This window comes from Erpetoichthys calabaricus, chromosome 8 (assembly GCF_900747795.2).
Source record: "Erpetoichthys calabaricus chromosome 8, fErpCal1.3, whole genome shotgun sequence".
Taxonomy (NCBI): Eukaryota; Metazoa; Chordata; class Cladistia; order Polypteriformes; family Polypteridae; genus Erpetoichthys; species Erpetoichthys calabaricus.
In genome coordinates, this window is record NC_041401.2 from 14,414,737 (window position 1) to 14,422,162 (window position 7,426).

Sequence of the window (7,426 nt, forward strand, 5' to 3'; positions counted from 1 at the left end):
TTGGTATCTCTGGTGCCGCTCTTTCTTGGTTCACATCATACCTCAGTGATCGCCAGTATTATGTCTTCATATACAAATGTGCCACTGCTTCACTCACACAAGGTATCCCTCAAGGGTCAGTTCTCAGTCCAATCCTCTTCAACATCTCTATGCTCCCTTTGGTGAGATTATTTGTCGGTATGGTCTGAGCTTCCACTGCTATGCTGATGACACACAACTTTATGTAAGTGTTGATGCAACTGCAACATCTTCACCTGTTGTACTGACTGACTGCATTTGGGACATCAATCATTGGATGACAGATCATTTTTTACAACTCAATCCTGATTAAACAGAAATCTTATTAGTTGGTACCAAATCTCTCCTTTCTACCCTTCGTGGACTAAAAATTGACATTAATGAGATCCTGGTTCAACCCTCAGCATCATTCCGTAATTTGGGTGTCATCTTTGATCAGCTTCTTACTTTTCAATCACACATTAGCTCAATAGTGCAGAGAGCCTTTTTTCATCTTCGCAACATTGCTCATCTGCATTCTTTCCTCAGTGTGAAAGATACTGAGACACTCATTCACGCTTTTATCACTACCCATCTGGACTATTGCAATGCTTAACTAAATAAATCAATAGATTACAGTATGTTCAGAATTCTGCTGCTCGTTTACTTACGCACACTAAAAAATCTGCTCACATCACTCCTGTCCTCCATGATTTACATTGGTTACCAGTTTCTTCAAGAATCAAATATAAAATTATTCTTCTCACTTTTAAAACCCTTCATGGGTTAGTCCCTCATTAATTTGTCGGAGCTGCTGCTTCCTTACACTCCTGTCCGTACATTACGATCATCGGACGCTAAGTTACTCACTGTACCTAAACACACCTGGGTGGCAGAGCTTTCAGTGTGATGGACCCTAAAAATTTGGAATTCTTTCCCTCTCAGCCTTCGCGAGGAAAAATCTATTATTAATTTCAAACTTCTGTTAAAAACACATCTTTTCAATGAGTATTATTCTTTTTCGTGTATGTAATTTCTACTGTCTTGTTAATGTGTGTATTGAATTGTAAAGTGTCCTTGAGTGTATGAAAGGTGCTACATAAATAAAAATTATTATTATTATTATTAGTAGTAGTAGTATCTTGGCTCAGACAGAGGAAGCAGAGGGTAATGGGGTGAGGACTCTCATCAGAATTGGTTGACATTACAAATGGTATCCAGCAGGGGTCAGTGCTGGGGCCGCTGCTATTTTTAATATTTATAAATGATTTATATTGGAATATAAGAAACAGGCTGGTTACTTCTGCAGGTGATACCAAGATAGGTGGATTAGCAGATAATCTGGAATCCGTTAAATCATCACAGAAGGACTTGGACAGCATACAGGCTTAGGAAGATTTGTGGCAGATGAAATGTAATGTCAGTAAATATAAAGTATTACACATTGAGAGTAAAAATGTGAGGTTTGAATACACAATGGGAGGTCTGAAAATCGAAAGTCCACCTTATGAGAAGGTTTCAGGAGTCGTAGTGGACTCTAAGCTATCGACTGTCAGACAGTGTTCAGAAGCCATTAAGAAGGCTAACAGAATGTCAGGTTATATAGCACCTTGATGTGTGGAGTACAAGTCACAGGAGGTTCTGCTCAAGCTTTATAACACACTGGTGAGGCCTCATCTGGAGTACTGGGTGCAGTATTGGTCTCCAGGCTACAAAAAGGACATAACAGCACAAGAAAATGTCCAGAGAAGAGCGACTAGGCTGATTCAGGGCTACAGGGTATCAATTATGAGGAAAGATTAAAAGAGCTGAGCCTTTAGAGTTTAAGCAAAAAAAGATTAAGAGGAGACCTGACTGAAGTGTTTAACATTATGAAGTTGAATTAGTCCAGTGGATCGTGACGGTGACTTTTAAAATGAGTTCATCAAGATCACGGGGACACCGTCTGAAACTTGTGAAGTGTAAATTTAACACAAACATTAGGAAGTTTTTCTTTGCACAAAGAACCGCGCAGGCACTTGGAATAAGTGACCAAGTAGTGTGGTAGACAGTAGCACTTCAGGGACTTTTCAAAACTCGACTTGATGTATTTTTAGAATAATTAAGTGGATAGGACTGGTGAGCTTTGTTGGGCTGAATGGCCTTTTCTCGTCTAGATTGTTCTAATGTTCTAAAAAAAAGTAGATAAGAAGAAGAAAAGACACAGAGCAGAGCAAGCTTCGTTCTCCTTCCTCCCGACTCGACCTCCTCAACTCGTGGCAGGCAGCTCCTTTTAAGTAATCCCCAGAAGTACTTTGGGTTTCCTAAAGGCTTGGCCCGGGAGCGCTTCAGAGTAAGGTGGGAGCCCAACAAAGCAGGGCTCGCTAGTCCCTGCAGCGCCCCTTGGCAGCACCCAAAGACCCCAACAGGGTGAGTAAAAGAACTCCAAATCCCATGATGCCTTGTGGGAATCCATGCCATTGTTGCAACTCAGAGGGGCTGCCATCTAGTGTTCTGGTGGAGACAATGCCCTGTGCATGCTGTCTCCCCCTGTCCTTCCATAATGAGGGCATCCCTGCCATCCCTCACACAAGTGACAAAAACTGAAAAGATAGACTTCCATTCATCCATCCATCTTCCTAACACACTTATCCAGGGTAGGGTCATGGGGCAGCTGGAGCCTATTACAGTAAGCATTGGGTGCAAAGCAGTAATAAGCTGTGGACGGGGTGGCAGTTCATCTCAGGGTGAACACACTTTAGCAATGCAAATCCATCTAACCTGCATGTGTTTAGACTGTGGGAGGAAACCAGAGCGCCTGGGGAAGAACATGTAAACTCCATGAGTCTCCTCCACTGTGAGAAAGTAGCACTACTACTATGCCACCTTGCCACCCAATATTATTATTATCATTGTTAACTGCTGTCCTCAATATCTTGCATACATTACTCTATTCAGATAGAATAGCGCACCTCTGATAGACCCCTTGATCAACAGCAATGCCCAGTCGGTGACAAAGACAACCTTGCACCTCATCCCTCAGGGAAAGAGGCCTCAAGGGGGCACAAAGAAGTGCTGGCTCACTCAGTTGAGGGATGATATGTGCAAAGTCAACACTGAAGATGCTCTGGATCAATACAAGTGGAAAGTGGTGTACAGAAAAGCGCACCCTGGATCAATATAGGATGTAGAACTAATGTAGGATGTGTGATGGAACCAGGGGCGTCAGCGAGCACCAAAGCCCCAAATACAACACACCAAGTGTCCTGGGTTCAAATAAAGGATAGTTTATTCACTAATTCCTCCACCAAGTCACACAAGCACAAGCAATTTCTTTACACAAACCACAATTCTCTCACAATCACACTGCCCCCCTCCAATCGAGTGTTGCTCTATGTCCTCCCAGCTCCAACTCGCCTGGATAAAGGACTGCGGTCCCGTTTATTACGGACCCGGGAGTACTTCCTGTGCCAGGGCGATTGCCCAATGGAAGTCACACAGAATTCCCATAAACTGGGGAGTGCATCTCTCAACAGCGCCCCCATGAAATACCCATGGTCCACAGTAGGGCTTTATTGCCGGACTACATCTCCCAGCATTCCCTGCTGGATCCCAAATGAGCACGTTCATGGAGGGCTGCTACCATCTAACGTCTGGGGGGAATAGAAAGTCCCCCGTGACATATTCCATTTCTGGTGGACTGTCCGTCCATTTATTCTGGCCAGCTGGTTCCTCTCTCTTCCCTGGTCAGGATGCCTGTCTGACTTCAAGGAGCATCCCGTTCGTGTAAGGAGTCATCCCCTCTTCTGGCTGCAATGCCTGTCCATGTGGTATCTACAGATGTAATGTAATGTAGGATATAGGACTATTCCACTTGTATATTTTCCTTTGCTGTAGGGATAATAATAATGATAACAGTAATCCATCCAACTTCCTAACCCATTTATCCAAGGAAGAATCACAAGGCGGGGGGGACCTGAATGACAATCAGAAGGAGACACATTTATGAACTTAAGGAGTTTCTGAAGTCCCAGTGCTCATACATGTGTAACTTCATAAGGTCTTCATTGCTTCAATCCTCTTATATAATACACTACCGTGGCTGTTCATTTGTCTGTCCAGGATTTTAAATCACCTGTAGCTCGCAAACCGTTTGACCTATTGACCTGAAATTTGGTACACATATACTACGTGACGTCTACTATCCGCTTTCGGGGTGATGATTGACCTCCAAGGTTATTCCTCTTTATATTTTTATTTTATTTTATTGTAGAATCAATTCTCAGCAGCGGCCATGCAGCGCATGCTGATGGGCGCTGTTCTCATCCCTGCCAACTTTGCCGTCATTTCCCTTACCTCTTCATATCTTAAATCATTCTTGAGGCAGATTGAAAATTTAAATGCCAGCATAAGTGAAAAATTAAGGAAAACGTACTAAGTAATTGCAACACAAACACCAACTTAATCAGTTTTAACGTGAAAAGATGCCAACGAAAGAAGAGAAGAAACGGGCAGCTAGGGTGGAGAAAAGAATAACTGCTCAGGAAGAAGCAAGCGCATCAACCTCTGAGCAAACAAATTCTAAATGTATAGAGAAAGAGGATGAAAACTAGGAATGCTCAAGTTAAGTGTATTCACTGCACATTATCGTGCAGTGCGCCGTTACTGATATTGTAATATTAGCGAATAATAATAATAATACTGTAATGACCCGGGGTGCAAAAGACAGTGGAATGGAATTGCCCATTTTACACAAGTCTGCTGGTGAGTGGCCCTGAAACAGACCATTGAGGTCACTCCAACAGATGCCCAGCTTGAAGTGAGTTGTCATGAACGTAACTTGAGCGGTCCACCAGTTTTAGTATTAAATCAGTCCTCCATCTTAGGGTCGCTAATCAGTTCTTCTTATCGCACAGCTGGGGGCTTTTGGGCTGCCATAACTCCATCCACAACACAGACTGTGGGCAGACAAGCATTCAGGAAATGTATTCTTACCTCAAGAAAATTAGTGCCAAGAATCAGTGGTAAAATAGTTTCCTTTTATTGTCACATAAATGTGGAGAGCATGTTTTCTTAATGCGAAACCTTTGCTGCTTTAAAGTAGATGCATTTGGTAAGTTTTTCATTCACCTATGGACTCGTGTAGCCTTAAGTCCTTTCGTAAGGTGCAAGAACAGACAAGGAATTTTACAAATTTATAAAAAACTAGACATTAAGCCCGTTACAATAACGGGCGCTAGTACAGTAGTGCATAAACATTAGTAGGAACAGTCTATATTAAATGGCAAGGGACTTTGACCTCATTCTGTTTCTTGTCTTAATTTTTTTTTGTCAAAAATATTTTTGCAAGAAGCCTAAAGTAAAATAATAATAAAAATAAAATAGAAACGTATATGACAATACAGTAAGTATAATTAATATTACATTTATCTTCTCCTCTCTTTATTTTAGCTTGCTGTGGCGTCTCTCCAGCAAGTACTGTGCAGTTCCCCAGCAAGTATTTTAAACTGTGCTGGCGTGCAGCTGATTATTGTATGTGTGGCGTCTCCCCAGCAACAGATTTTATGTGCGCGAAAATAAATCTACTTTTAAAAGTCATCCTATTATAATATCATGAAAATTCGTATATTTAGGAAAACCCCTTCAACGACTGACACTTTACACTTTACCAGGCCAAGCTTCTTAATCACAAATCTGACATCCTTAGAGTGAACACTGGCACAACAACACACACTAATCCCACCTCTTTGGGGAAGCTGGTCTCTGCGTCTCAGTGCCCGATTGGATTTTTCGTGCCTTTTGTTTTAGGTGTTACTTCATTTACCGAAATCCGATTGGCTCGGCCGCACAATATTTTATAGGTCCCGCCCTCTCTGTCTTGTGTGACGCGCCAGGCGGCCTTTGAAGCATCTGCTAGAGGCCGGTGACTCTGCCACTCATTTCGCCCTTCCCTGTACTTCCGCCTTGTCCGTAATATGCGTTTAATTTTCCATCACAACAGTGGGCAATCAGCAGAGTCTCCCCAGCAACTGATGTAATGTGTGGCGTGCAGCTGATAATCGTGGCTGTGGCGTCTCTCCAGCAAGTACTGTGCTGTTCCCCAGCAAGTATTTTAATCTATGCTGGTGTGCAGCTGATTATTGTATGTGTGGCGTCTCCCCAGCAACCAATTTTATGTGAGCGGCCGGGAGTACCCAATCAGCACTCTCCCCAGCAATGATGTCCTTGATTAAAGAGTGCCCCGCGCATGCGCACTTCACCAGAAGACACACACACACGGACACATGGACACACACAGGGATTTTATTAAAGAGGATGCTTCACTTCAGAGTGCAATTTTATGTGGCAAATTAATATATACAGCAGGGAAAAAAAGTATTGAACGCATCAATGTTTTCATCCATCCATCCATTATCCAACCCGCTATATCCTAACACGGGGTCACTGGGGTCTGCTGGAGCCAAGCCCAGCCAACACAGAGCGCAAGGCAGGAACAAACTCCAGGCAGGGTGCCAGCCCACCGCAGGACACACACACATACACACACACCAAGCATACACTAGGGACAATTTAGGATCATCAATGCACCTAACCTGCATATCTTTGGACCATGGGAGGAAACCGGAGCACCTGGAGGAAACCCACGCAGACACAGGGAGAACATGCAAACGCCACGCAGGGAGGACCCGGGAAGCGAACTACCCACTGCGCCACCGTGCCGCCCCCTTTGCAAAATTAAAAATCATTAATAGAATTATAAATATGTAATAAATAATAATAATAATACAAGTAGAGACTGGTGAATGCTTCTAAATCCTTGCTCCAATGGAATAATCTCCCTTTATCTTTATGAACAGCACCCAATGCACTTGTGTTTAGGCGTTGTAGCTGCAAAAATATAAGGTGTCATCAGGCACGGGTAAGACGCGTGTCAAAAGAATTCACAGAGTCCAAGAGTTCGTTTTTAAAGGTTTTATAGTGAAAGTTAAAAGCGAATAATCCAAACAAGAATAAAAGAAAAAAGTTACACACGTAGGATAAAAGGCAAAAAAAAGGGAAAAATGAATCTTCTATAAACTTAGCTTTACTTGAAAGACTTTAGTATTTTTATACTTAAAGGTTCTTAATTTCTTCTTTCCTACTTAAAGATTCTTAATTTCTTCTTTCCTACTTAAAGGTTCTTAATTTCTTTGTCTGTACGCTTTACGTACGGCACAACACATAAATTAAGTGCTGTTAAGTGCATATTTACTTCACGCACTCTATAAAGGCTCGTAAGCCGGTTGGCACATAGGCAAATGCCCAGGCATGGTGAAGTGCAATCACGGTTAAAAACCGTATGCCTCTACACCTTATACAAGGCAAGGCTGACACTAACTCACTGGAGAATAATGTTTACTCCAAGCTATTAGAAATGGCATTAGAAAACACATCTTCTTAATAAAATATT